Consider the following 13,938-nt stretch of genomic DNA (forward strand, 5'->3'; position numbering starts at 1 on the left):
AAAAGACTAAGAAATAATGAAAAGAAGGGAAGTCTTTCCCTGTTCTCAACACAGAGAAGCTAAGCCTCTTATTTTTAATTTGTGTTTGCTCTCATAGTCTCTGTGTCACTATTAAATAACATTACAATCTTATATTATTTTTATCAAAGTGTCTACCTTTCTTTGAGCAAATGTAATTACCTAAATACCCAGTAAACCCATAGGAAAATATTGTGGTGGTTTGAATATGAATGGCCCCCCATAGGCTCATATATTTCAATGCTTAGTTATCGGGAAGTAGAACCCTTTGAAAGAATTTGAAGGATTGGGAGATGTGAACTTGTTGGAGGAAGTGTGTCATTAGGAGTGGGCTTTTCAAAAGCCCATGCTAGATCCAGTCTCCCTGCTGCCTGCAGGTGAGGATGTAGTTCTCAGCTACTTCTCCAGCACCATGTCAGCTTATGTGCCACCTTGTTCTACACCATGATAATAATGGACTAAGCCTCTGAAACTGTAAGCAAGCTTTAATTAGTTAAATGCATTCTTTAAGAGTTGCCTTAGTCATTGTGTCTATTCACAGAAATAGAACAGTGACAAAGACAAATACAAGCAAAGTAATTACTAGGACCACAATATGACGAATTCTAATTTTCACTTACTTACTTTTAAACATAATAGATACTTGCTCTTGTTTATCCACTGATATTGGACCTAGAGAGACCTCCTGTCTCATTATAAACCTAGCGGCATAGACCTGTCTTCTGCAGCTTCTGCTTGCCTATTGATCAAATGTTTCTCTACTATACCATCTTTCTATTCAATCAATATTCTGCGTGTCAATTTTATAGTGTGATAGATAGTACACAGATCCACAGCCAGACCTTATGATGAGAGAGTCTAAAATGGATGTCTCCATCAGGTTCTTCCCCTCAGAGCTTGGGTAACACCATGGAAGAGGGGGAGGAGAGATTGTAGGAGTCGGGAGGGATGTAGGACACCAGGAGAACATGGCCCACTGGATCAACTAAGAATGGCTCCTATGTACTCACATGGATTCACATGGGGCCACAGAGACTGAAGTGGTAAGTATAAGCCTGCGTGGGCTTGCACCAGGTCCTCTGCATACATGTTATGGCTGTTAGCTTGGTGTTTTTATGGGACTTCTAACAGTGGGAACAGGTGTACCACTGACTCCTTTGCCTTCTCTTGGGACTCTTTTCCTCCTATTGGGTTGCCTTGTCTAGCCTTGATATGAGGGCTTTTGTCTTGTCTTATTGTATCTTGTTCTGTTGTGTTTGGTTATTGTCTCTTGGACTCCTGCTCCTTAATGAAGGGAAATGGACAGGGAGTGGATCTGAGGAAGAGGGAAGGTGGGGAGAGCTAGGAGGAGGGGAAACGGTGGTTGGGATATACTGTATGAGAGAAGAATCCATTTTCAATAAAATTTACTTTAAAAAAATTTATAGCTTGAGTATCTAGATACAAGTATGTTTATTTTGTTGCCATTAAATGTATTAGTGCTGAAAATCTCATTTGAACTCTGTTGAAATCAGACTGTTGGCCTTGTAGGTCCAGATGGAGCCCATACTGCTAGCACCATTTAGAGCTATGTGGGAACCATCACACGGGGAGGGGGGACAGAAAGAACGAAGTGTACCAGACCAGCTACCTCCTCAACATGATCCTTAAAATAATTGGAATAAGTACTGCTGTGCTATGATGGGCCAAGCAGCCACAAGGACAAAAACACACTTCTAGAATATCTCCTTCTAGTTTCGTTTGATGCCAATTAGTCACTTTGGAAATGTAAGTTTTAGGTACTTTGTGAGAACCAGAGTCCAATTCTCCCATGGTGTTGGCTTCACATAGGAAGCATGACTTCAGCTACCTGTCTTTGTCTCTGATAGCCATGCAGGTCATGTGTAGCACTTGAAAGGGTCCCTCTCAGCAGAGTGGCAGCCCTCTTTTCTTGATAACACTTTCATGTAGGCAAAGTCTCCCTATGGCCAGGTATGGCTGGCTTCCTCTTGCCATCCTTTCAGACTTTATAAAGTATGGATTTAAGACCCAGAGTTCCTATTGGAAAAGAGCTTTTCAGGTACGAAAAATTATGAGACGATTCAGTAATGTCTGACACAATCCATGGTTACATCCAAATTCATAAGCCTGTCAAATATAAGTTTCCAAGAAAAGAGCCTAGGTGCTTACAGGGTTCATTTTAATTATATTTATTTTTTACTTACTTATTTCAGTGCCAAGGCTCAAACCCAGGAGCCAAGCAAACACATGAAGCCCTCATACATCCCTAGTCCTCATTCTAATTTTTAATAAGTTAAGCACGTGGCCAGTTTATGTTTTCGTCTGTATTATTCACTTTCTCCATTTTGATCCATTGTTCTACTTGTCCAAAGGATTGGGTTTGTGTGCAAATATTTTCAGAAATTCTGGAGAGTAGCAGAAATAAAATGATTTCCATTGATTCAGTGTACCTCTTGGGAACTGCATCCTGGATGAGAACGTTCCCCATCACTGAGCTCCATGTCTTGAAAGGGAAAGTGTTCCGGTTGTCCAGACATCTCACACACACAGGCCTCACTCTCCTTCTGAAGCCCTTCCTTCTCTGAATCCAAACACCACAGGTTCCTCTTGGCCGTTAGAGAGAGATTCCTGGCCTGACCTGGAGAAGCCTGCAGAGGTTTCTGCTGACAGAGTCCATTTGCTGTTATTTCTTAAATAATCTTATCTTTTTGGAAACTATAACAAGAGTTTAGTGTCTCTAAAAGTCCCTCTTTATTAAGCTAATTTTGTCAGTGACACAATACTAACCAAGAAAGTGCATAGGGGTTCTTTTGCCAAATAACTTCCATAGGCTAGTCAAATTTCTTTTAGCTCATTTTACAATTATGCATTCTCTCTTCCTCCCTGTCTCCTTCCATCTCTCAAATGTTGTAGTCACAGGTGTGAACTACTATACTCGGCTTTGTTCTATTGCTTGTACAAGGTATGTTTTTGCAAATGACCAAATTCTTTTTTTTTTTTAATGGAGTTTTCAAGTTTGGAGATTTCTATATTCATGGCAGCTTTTGTAGTAATGCCAGCAAAATAGATTGCTGGTATCTGACAAGGTAGTTTAAGGGCCCTAACAAGGCAGCTATCAATTTAATAGGTTTTAGAATTCTTGTCTAACTAGCCCTTTTTTCAAATAAAAAAAAAATTGCTCTGTTGCATGACAAATACCAAACACAAATTTGCAGTTGATGTACATAGTCCAGAATGAAGAACCACAGCTCTAGGAACCATTATTAATCAGCTTGCTTTTGCCAATTTAATTCTGGTTAAAGAATACATCTATACAATGTTAGAAGTCATCGTAGCAGAAGAAGCCATGAGTTGGCTACTGTTGTCTTGGGTGAATAATCTACCAGGTTAGAACCCAGTGTCTTCTATTACCACTGTACAACCATGGCCATCTATTTAACGAGGCTTGGAAACTCATACCTCTAAATATCATACTAAGATTGGATAACAATGTGCATTGATAGTTATCTCAACACTGCACTGATAAATGGTGAGTTATGTAATTGTCAGACTGCTAGTCCTGCAGGTAGAGCATGTCAATAAGTGTCTGAAAGTGATGGATGGTGGCATTTCCAGCACTGGGCACTATGGCATCTAGAACTAAGAAACCGAATACTGGTCTTTTAAGCCAACATGCCCTTTATTTCCAAGAAGTGGAAAGGCTTTCAGAATGCCTGAAGCTGTTTAATTGTTGCATCAGATCCTAAGGAACAGAGCAGGTGTGCAAAGTCAAACAGTAGCTTGTCAGAGATCACTGGATGTTCTGCACACTGGGCAACAATTCAGATTTGTTGTCTAATACTATCGAATCCCCAATTGCCTGAGTTGTAAGGGTTTTTGTTTGTTTGCTTGCTTTTTGTAGTTGGCCATTTTATGTGCAAAATCAACTGACTCCTGGATTGCAGCATTTTATAGCCTTCAGATGACAGTAGATGCTCTATTATTTTATTTCAGCTTGGCAATACTGCAATTTGTCCAATGAGGCTTTACGACCAGGGAAAACAAAGAATCATAATAAGGCCAGAACATCAATTTTTGCATTGCTTTTTTTTTTTTTTTTTTTTTTTTTTTTTTTTTTGGTCTGAGGCTCCCAGGCAATTACCATTCATATTATATGACCATACTTTCCTCTGATGGGACAAATTTCCTATAAATGAACAGACAAAGCAGTGGGTGCATCTGGAAATTCTCGAGTTCTTTGCTACACACATTGACCTCTTTCATAAGTAAAAGCAAACAAAAATTAAGACTCAGCTACTAGAAGGGCAGGAGAAAAAAGGAGAAGATTGGCTGCAATGAAATCTCAGATGACAATACCTGGGTCAGACTGGTGAAGGGTTAGTGAATACAGTACTTGATGAAATAATAAATATGTCTGCTTCTCCAACATCTCAAGTAAATTTATATATTTCTTCTTTATTAAAAGTGTTTTAATATTGTAGGTTAATAATAAACATCCATTTTCTACGTTATTCCTTGCCTTCTTAATTCTTACATAACCAGCTTTACTCCTTGCAGTGGAGCTCTTGACAGAGAATACGCTTTACAGAGTCCATGGCTTGTCTTTCTTTTAAGTAGTCATTGGTCTTATCTCTTGATTTAATCAAGTGTCATCAGTTTGTAGGATCCTGAACAATATGGTGATTAATAAAATTTTAATTAATTAGCTAATTTTATTTCTGAATGCTTTAAACTGGCTCAGTGTGATTGACACTCTTCAGCCTACCCCTATTTTTCTGGAATGTACACAGTAACTACTTCAGGGCTCTGCCTTCAGGGAAGTCTAGGAATGCTTCCTCTGGAGAACAGAATATGGTTGCCTTTAATTTGCCCACCAGAGACATAAGAGGGTTAGGGGAAAGTAGAGAGCACAACCCTGACTTCCACATAGCACTACCTCTACGGGATCAAAGAGGAAAAGAAACTCCTAAAGGGCTGACTGGAAACACAATTTCTACTGATGGTTGAGCAGATGGAAGTGGCAGGGGCAGGGCGGGGCGGGCAGGGCGGGGGAAGTCTTCTGAGGAAATGGAGGATAAGCAATGCCAATGTCTACCAGGAAAGACAAGGCTAGGCAAGGCTCACCACTTTCCAAAATGATATCATCAAGCTGTGAATTTTGAGTCCCTTGCTTAGTAGTGTTCTCTAGCTGTGCATTTCCTCTTGCTGGGCTTTTCTGACAGCTAGTTTCTGAAACCACATCCTCCAGTCTCTTTCTACAGACTTCTCTCCAGTGCTCTGGTATTTGCAATAACACATAGTTCTCTTCCTTTGCTGTCTTCACAGCTTGGCCAGGGTTGGGCTTACTCTCTTAGTAAGAAACATTGATTCTTCTACACAGTAGTGTATCTTTATGTGTTGCCTGCCATCCTCTAGATTACTCCTGAACTTAGTAGCTGCTCCAAGTCTGTCCTTGCAGTCCTACCACCATTCTTCCCTCAATCTGGGCTTGAGCAGTTGGCAAGAGAACTGAATAAGGTTGCCAAGTCTGCAGCATGCTTTTTACCTGCCCCGCACACATGCTTGCTGATGTTGAGGAGCCCCAGCTAGCTGCTGGTGGAAAGTTTTCAAGGACTGCTGTTAGCACCTGCTCTCAATGGATCTCTGACATGCTCAGTTTTTCTGCACTGAAGGAAGCAGTGTGCTGCTGACTCCTCTCAGCCCCTTCCATAGCAGGTGGTGACCTAGTTTGTGACAAGCTTGGTTAGCAAGCAAGTGAAATCTTCCGGGCTGTAGAACTCTCTCAAAGGCCAGCACACATCCCTGTGTGAGGGTTGCAACTTGGAAACATAGTATCTAGCACTGAGGATCAAAAGAGACGACTGACAGAACTTTTAGTCAGTTTGTCCTGCCTTGATCTTAGCATCTGGAGAGAGCAAAATAAACTTCCTATGTCTTCATGGCAGTTCATTTTGAAAATCTGAGCCAGATGCAAACTGAAGGTAGACACTTAGCTTCCTAGAGGACCTGGGGCCGGGATGCCATCTTCTGTGAGGTTTGTTTCAGAAAGGAGGCTCCCAGTTTCTTTAGAAAATATGGATGAATTGAGACAGGAAATGGGTTACATAGTTATTTTAAACATTCAGCAGATTTAAAAAGATGAAAAAAACTGAAAGATGGGTTTGTGGGAAAAGTAGAAGTGGAGGAAGAAGTAATTTCTTTCTATTTCAAAAGGGGAAAGTAGACTCTTTGTATTTATTCTTACTTTGTAAGAAATAAAGAAATAGTTCTTCCTGTTTTCCTCTCTGTGAATGAATAAATCAGGAACAGAGTCTGAGCTCTGAAGGGATGATCCACATGGGCCCCAACTTCAGTTGAGTGCAGAATCATTTTGGACATTTGGTTGACCAGTTGTTTCTCATGATCTCCAAGTATAGAGATGTCCATAACCACAGGAGTTCTTTTCATTGTTGTAACAACATGATAGGTTCTGAATGCTTTCTTGTGCTATTTTTTAACTATATAAAGTTATCACCAGATAAGTAACTTGTCATCAGTCACAAGATATTTACTATGGTTTTGGCAGGATCAACCTGTGTAACTGCTTTCTTGGTACTTGTTTCAGTAGTCAATGTAATATAGCAGATGACCCAGTTTTTAGAATCATTGAAATTCCATGTCCTTTATACAGCCCATTTGACAATTCAGTAAAGCTGTCTTTTAAACTATCTTGTAACTATGTGTGGTTATTTTAGCTGTTTTCATTTGTTTATAAACATCATAATCCTTGCTTTATAGGATTCTTATATTATATGCAAATTATCTTTCACGTGTGCATATCTGCCTAAAGCTTCATGAAGGGATCATGCTTCTGCTATTTGATGTTTTCTACAATTCCCCATCCAATGTCTAGAATGGAGCCAAGACTATGTGTATTAGTTATATTTGTACAGCTGTGATAAAATGCTTAAGAACCACAAGAATTTGGTTCATGCTTTCAGGGGTTTTAGTACCTAGTTCTTGGCTCTAGGCCTATGGTAAGGCAGAGTACCATGCAGTAGGAGCACATAGAGGAGGCAGTTCACTTCCCAGCAGAGAGGAAGCAGTGATGGGAGAACTAGCCATAACCTCCAATGGCACGCCCCCAGTTACTGACTTCTTCCAGCTAGGCCCCACTTCCTAAATGGTACAACTATCTGGGGACAAAGTATTCAACACATGAACCTATGGGTACAGTTTCTACTGAAATCATGACTCTAGGCTTAGTGGGAAGGGGGAAGAGTTATGCTACAGAGGCAGATTCTTGTTCACTTTAGAAACAAAACAAAACAAAACACACTGCCTAACAGTTAGAATCTTTAGTCAAAAATATCCCAGGAAACAATGGCTCTCAAGGACTATTAGTAGTTAGAAAGAGTCTGGAAGACTACTCATCATTGTACCACATGGAAATTTCTCCATCAAAGAGGATAATTGATCACTGGTAGCTTTTGAGTAAGCTTTGGATTGGTCTTTTGACTCCAGAAGGTAAGAAGGAGGGGATTACCTACTGAGATACAATGAGATAGAAATCACAAGGGCTGGGTTTTCTCCTCAAATTCCTGACTGACCCTTTTATCCTACCCTTCAGCTGTGGAGACATGAAATTAGTGTCAAGGTTCCCTTGAGATTCTCTGATAGTGAATACACCACCATGTCTAGTTAAATGAACACTTGTAGCTACTAGACTGTCTAACATACCAAGAAGAGGTGGAAGGAGGACACACTTCTTTTCTGCTGCAATGCTATCAGACCACTAGAAAGCCACAGGAGCGGCAAGGTAAGAACACTTCCCAAGGATCCAAACTTTAGCTTCCAGTTGTGGCCTCAGGATGGATGCCAAGGGTTTCCCTGACAACTGAACTCTTTCATATAGCTGCAACTCTTCTTCCCTTCTCCACTCTAGTCTTGCTCTCTGTGATCAATGGAGGTGCTGCTGCTTTTCAGCCCAGCCCCACCAAGTGTGTGGAAAAGGAACATGTGAATGAGATAAATGGCGTTTTCCTAAAGTACCTTTTCATTGTAGCGATGAAGATGACCTTTGAGAGGTCAGTTCACATGGATATAGGCTCATATCATGTTGAGAACACAAGGAGTGCTGTCTAGTTTTTTGTTTGTTTTTTATTTTTTTGAGACAGGGTTTCTCTGTGTAGTTTTGGTGCTTGTCCTAGCCAGGCTGGCCTCAAACTCACAGAGATCTACCTGGCTCTGCTTCCCGAGTGCTGGCACTAAAGGTGTGCACCACCACCACCTGGCCTGGCTAGTTTTTATGTCAATTTGACAAGCCAATATCCTTTTAAAAGAGGAAACCTCAATTGAGAAAATGCCTCCACTAGATTAGCCTATGAACAAAGCCTACCATATATCTTTTTGATTGACATTGTGGGAGTGTCCAGCCCATTGTGGGTGGCGTTACCCTGGGTTCTAAAAGAAAGTAGTCTGAGCAAACTAGCTAAAGTAAGCCAGTAAGTAGCATTCTTCCATGGCTCCTGTATCAGCTCTTGTCTCTGGGTTCCTGCCTTGAGTTCCTGCCCTCACTTCCCTGGATGACGGACTACAAGCTGCCAGGTGAAATAAATCCTTTCCAAGTTGCTCTTGGTCTTGGTGTTTTATTACAGCAATAGAAACCCTAACTAAGACACAATGAATACAGTCATTTCATAGACTGGTTCAAACTTCTGGAATAGCTGCTCTAACCTTTGACTCTCCACTTTCAAAAAGTAGCTTTATACTTTATACTTTATTCTTCATAAGAACAAACTAGAGTGGTTAAAGTTTTGATACACAAGTGCTAATGCTGCTCAGTGTTCATGGAGTGCTTTTTAATTTCTAAAACTGCAGCAGCCTTCCCAGAGAAGATTCATTACTGACTGTAGAGAAAAGCACTAAAGTTCAATAGTACTCAAGCAGCACAGCCCGTGTTAAGAATAGAAGGCTGCCTTTTTTTCCAGGGAGCCACAGAGCTCTGAGGCCTCTCCTGGGAAAGGTCTATGTAGAATTAAGAAGTTAAAGTGATGATTTTAAAAGGAAAAAAGTACACACATTCACCAAAGTCTGGACTCCCCATATGAAAAATTAGGGAAAAGTGGGCTAATTTAATAGTGGTTAATTTAGGGGGAGGTAAGTTGTGTTGATTCAAAATGTAACTCTGTAAAATTCGGCAGCATATTAAACACTGCCATAAAATGTGTGTGAATCATTTACAAGATTCAGTCATAGCAAGGAAACACTAAGTTCCAAGTCTTTGTTAAGGGCTAAGAGCTCAAGAAACATTTTATACTCAGCAAAGGAATTTCAATTATACAGTAAAAGAAAAAAAAAAGGGAGTGAGGTAGGAAGTCAGCCTTGAAAAATATCCCCTGCTTCCACACATTCAATATGCTCCTCACCTTATGTATGAATCCTTTAGTGAATATCATCTCAGTCCCTGAACTCTGAGGTCTGCTAGTGTGCATAGCCTTAAAAACACACCTGTCTAACAAAATACCTTACTGCCTACCAAGCTTCAGCAGGAAGTCTCCATTCGTTCTCTAGAAGTACACATAAGTGATGGACACCAACATTTTATGTGTGCACTGCTGTGGAAACTAAGCATCAAACTAGCTTTTAGCTGGGCAGTGTTACCCATGAAGGCTTTCCTATGCCAGAGATGCTCCATTATGGAAAGAGTATCATTTTATAGAAATATTTTTGCCCCACCCTCCAATAAAGAGAAGTTCAATGGAAATTACTCTTTCCTGCACTGTTCTATGGTCAGCACCTAGAACGAGGGTCAGCAAGGTATAGCATAAAAGCCAAATGGAGTTTGTAGCATTTTGCATGGATCATTAAGTAAGTTTTATAAAGTTTAATGTCTGATAAATATAAATTCCGTGATCCATTGTAATGAAATGGATTCCAGTCTGATTTTACTGGAACAAAATCATACTCATTTGCTTACATTTTGTCCAGGGATGTTTTTACATGCTATAGCAGCAACACTGAGCAGCTGTGGTAGACTTTGCAGCCCACAAAATCTAAAATAGTTGGCTCTTTACCGAGTTTGCTGATTCCTGGCATAGAAAAGACACTATCACATTGTAGGCACTAAGGCCTTTATTGGATGAAGGAACCCACCAGAAGCAAGCAGCAAAATGGCTGTATCTTGTTTTGTGAGCAACTGCCATGTCCATTACAGACTTCTAGCTGAGATGCCACTCAAAGGTGAATTAGGGATAGACAGAAAATAAACAGGATCCCTATCATCCGGCAGCCCATGGTCCAAACTTTACAAGCACATTGGGAAACACAGCAACCACCTAGACAGAGGGGGCATACTGGCTGTGAGTAGAAGCAGCTCAATTCAATTTTAGCTCACTCTTAAGCTTCTGGAATAAAATGTTGTTTATGTTGTATAAAACCAAGTATTAATATTTACATTTTGAGTATACAAAATTGTTTTTGCTTGGCTTCTTTCAAATTGCTTAGCAGTTGGAAGTACTGGCTGCTCTTCTGGAGGACCTGCTTTTGGGTTCCCAGCATCCACATGGAGGCTCACAACTGTCACTCCAGTGCTAGAGGATCTGATGCCCTCTTCTGGCCTCCACAGACATACGTGCAGACAACCACCCATACAGATAAATTTAATAATAAACTTTTTAAAAAATTGGAGTTTCCTGTGTTCCCCCTCCCACCTCAAAAAACAAAACAAAACAACAACAAAAAAAACCCCAAACCCTAAGCCTCTGGTCACAGAGTAGCAGTGGCAGCAGCGGCAGCACGAAAGTTAGTTCTAATGGGGAAACTCTGCACGTATAACATGTCACATTTGGGAGCCCAAACTTTCATTTTCATTTCCTTACTTCCAACTCCAGAGCTTTCAGTTTTGAGCAACATAAAGTTTGCTTCTAAAACTAATAAAGTACAAATGACTCAGAGAAGTGACAAGCCAAAGCCATACACAAATGGAAGGATCTCTTGATTCTCTAATTGAGGATGTGATGGCTGCAGGTAGAATACTGTCACTCATATTTCAGTGGTTAAAACCTAAGGATGACTATGGACTTTGTGTATTGTAATCTTAGTACGGTTGCTTTGTTTTTGTTGTTTCTGCAAGTTCCGCTCTATGAAGATATTTACCATCTTTTACAAAAATACACTTTATTAGTGACAAAGCCGAGACTATGTTAGTTTCCTAAGCTCCATGATCTTTGCTGCTTTTCAAAGTCACAAATGGGCAGTTGCTATGATTTCATCTGCAAATCATTTATGCATTGATCTTTAACTCTCATCATTGTTACATTTTGCTTTGTATATACTTATCTTCATACTTTAACTTCTGTTTTGTTTTTCATGTGGTGTGAGTTTGTATGCATGAGGATGTGTACAGGAACTCATTGTGTACATGTGTGTACAGGTACACAGGTGGGTGAATGTCAGAGGATGCTGTGCTCATTCCTTGATTGTTCATTTTCTTTACTTAGGTAGGGTTGTGCCAAACCCAGAGCCTGCCAATAGCTAGCCAGGTTTTCCTGGGGAACCTTGTGTCTTCCTATCAATTTGCTATACCCACTCATTTGTTGTGGAGTCTGAGGATTGAAACTTTGGTCCTCACATTTGTGAGGTAAGTGGGTTTTTTTTTTCCTTCTTTTTTTTTTTTTTCTAAACAAGACAATTCCCTAACCTAAAATATTGACTAAAAAGTCAAAAAATAAAAAAGGAGTTTAATGAGGCAAGATACTAGAACCCCTTATATCACATACCCAATGTAACCCATTTACATCTCACATTATGATGGCAATTTGTTATAAACAGTACACCAAAACAGAACTATTAATACCAAATAAAGTCCATATTTGATTTGTGTTGTGGGATATTTGATCACACTATGTGAAGATGTGTTGCTGTTTTACCTCACCTGCCTAAGGCACCTTCTGAATGGTTTAATAAAGAACTGAATAGCCAGTAGCTAGGCAGGAGAGGATAGGCAGGACTTCTGAGCAGAGATAGAAACTCTGGGAAAAATCTGAGAGATGGGGGACTCACCAATGAGACAAGGAGGAAGTCTGACATGGTACTGAGGAGAGGTAATGAGCCACATAGCAGAATGTATAATATAAATAGGTTAATTTAATTTTTTTTAAAGATTTATTTATTTATCATGTATACAGTGTTCTGCCTGCATGTCAGAAGAGGGCGCCAGATCTCATTACAGATGGTTGTGAGCCACCATGTGGTTGCTGGGAGTTGAACTCAGGATTTCTAGAAGAGCAGTCAGTGCTCTTAGCTTCTGAGCCATCTCTCCAGCCCTAATTTAAGTTTTAAGAACTATTTGGGAACAAGCCTAAGCTAAGGCCAAGCTTTTATAATTAATAAGAAGTTCATGTGTCATTATTTGGGAGCTGGCAGTCCAAAAGAGGACCTGTTACAGATTTGAGTTTCCTATATTTTTATGTAATGTCCCTTTCAGTTTCATAATACCATCCAGGACGGTACAGAACATTTACTCAGTCTCTTTATTCTCCTTGTGGCTATGACAGTTTCTCTGACTCTGCTTTTGATAGTTCTGACAGTTTGGGAATGCCTGTCAATTACTTAGTAGGCTATGACTCAAGAAGTGTTTATTTGATATCCTTCTCATTTACACTATGACTACAGGGTAAAAGCACCATCTCACTTACATCCTATCAACACTATATACTATCAACATGACATCATCTTTGATGTTGGACTTGATTAGATGATTAAAGTAGTTCTGTGAGATTCTCCATTGTAGTAACTTTTATCTCCCTAACTACAATATACTTTTGGGGAGGAAATCACTGTGGAGGTATGCCTCAATCAGTATCTTGAGGGTGGAGTATATCCACAAATTGGAATTCTGTCTCTTCTTTTTTACCCAGTTATTTGCTGACAACAGTATGGCTTCACAATTTATTCTATACATATGATTGCATTTTAATGTTTATTCTATAGTTCACTTGTTCCAGTTTTGGCCAAGAGAGCTACATTTTCTTAAAATCCATTGCCCTTAAATTTTTGACTTTTACTTGCTTTTTAAGATTCAGCTGAGATTTTTACCTCTTAAGATAAAAACTCCTGACAACTACCTCTTCCCAATCCCTCATCTTCCACCTTGTTAGGTGGTATGTTTTCCCAGTGAACAAACAAAGCTCATGTCTGTCATATTTCTGCCTAGGTACCTATCCATCTCACCACCACATTTGGCTTCAGGCTCTTAACTTCTTTGATACTTAGTAGGCCAATCTTTTAACAAGTGGACAATAAGCTACACAAAGATATTTATAATTATCCTGGAATGTAGGACAGAATTCTCATAGAAAGCAGGAGCTCCACAGATCTCTCTGGAAATGAGTCCACAATTATCTAACACTCAACAGAAGCTGCAGATGCTGTCAAGCTAACTGTTCTGAGGAAGTACAGTGCACTACTACCACAAGCCAAGTTTGGGGAAGCAGCCAACACCAGCTACATCTGCATAATTACATTAAGGGCAATGACCAATTACCCTTATATTTAGAACCAGGGCTAGATGCCTTCTAGATGTGCTAAATTCATGAGCACTGTGGCCATGATGTTTCCTAATGACTCACTGCTGCCTTGGTATAATGCAATCCCCTGAAGAAATAAACTTGTTGGGCTAAGTTCTTTTAGTTAAGATGAACTCCAATAGCTGAAGCAGGATTTTGAGGTGGCTAATTTATCTTTAATCCAAACTCCTACTAACTTTCAACTATTTTCCTAACTGAGCTTTTGCCTCCGATTCATTCACCATAAATCAGATCACATCATTCTCTTTAACTGCTTAATAACAAAATCCAAATCCTCAATCATGTCCTATAAAATGCCACTATAATGGGTTCCTCTGTTCAGACTCATCCTGAATTATCTCTTCCTTGCCTA

The sequence above is a fragment of the Onychomys torridus genome, chromosome 11 (genome assembly GCF_903995425.1).
Source record: "Onychomys torridus chromosome 11, mOncTor1.1, whole genome shotgun sequence".
NCBI lineage: Eukaryota > Metazoa > Chordata > Mammalia > Rodentia > Cricetidae > Onychomys > Onychomys torridus.